The sequence below is a fragment of the Trachymyrmex cornetzi genome, unplaced genomic scaffold (assembly GCF_001594075.2).
Source record: "Trachymyrmex cornetzi isolate Tcor2-1 unplaced genomic scaffold, Tcor1.1 scaffold942, whole genome shotgun sequence".
Lineage (NCBI taxonomy): Eukaryota > Metazoa > Arthropoda > Insecta > Hymenoptera > Formicidae > Trachymyrmex > Trachymyrmex cornetzi.
The window spans coordinates 33,683-34,419 of NW_017300292.1; positions in this window are offsets into that span (position 1 = coordinate 33,683).

The window sequence follows — 737 nt, forward strand, 5'->3', positions numbered from 1 at the left end:
CGGAGCGAGCTCTCACGGGCCTCCTTTATTCTACGACGACGACGACCTTCATGACCTTCCAGCGACACAGACGTGGCCATCGTTGCCGCTAGCCACCGGAGCTGGAGGAGCTGTAAGGACGCAGCAGTCCGCTGCCAAGGACACCGCAGAAGCCAAGGAACCTGGCCGACCGAAAGAGGACTAAACGCATCAACCCGAGGTTGAGGAAACAGCAACAGCCGTTGGGATCCGACACGGACGCAGTAAATAAATACACTTACACCCAACGTACACGCACCGCAAGGCGCCATATAAAGCATTCGTCATAGTACCGAAAGGTACCTCTGTACATAGTGTACAAAGAGAATTTTGAATAAAGATCACACTATATTTTTTATTTGTGGATACACCAGTTATTCAGCGGTACCCGTCCACAAAAGGTTCTAAAGGCCACGACACAGACTTTTGCATAAAGCATAATGCATAGTGCATAAACGAATCAACTAATCAGAATCTTTCCTTTCTTCCCATCCATGGAAAAGAAGAATTTCGATTGGTTGATTCTCTTATGCACTATGCGTTATACGTTATGCAAAAGCTTGTGTCTGGGCTCTAACCTTGCAACCGCATTCTGCGTACTATGAAGATCTTAATACGTTTAAGTAACACTTTAAATAAAAATTTTATATACGTTTATTGTTGTATTATTCAATAATTCAAGAATTGCATTTTTTTTATTGTATTAAAATAAAAACCAT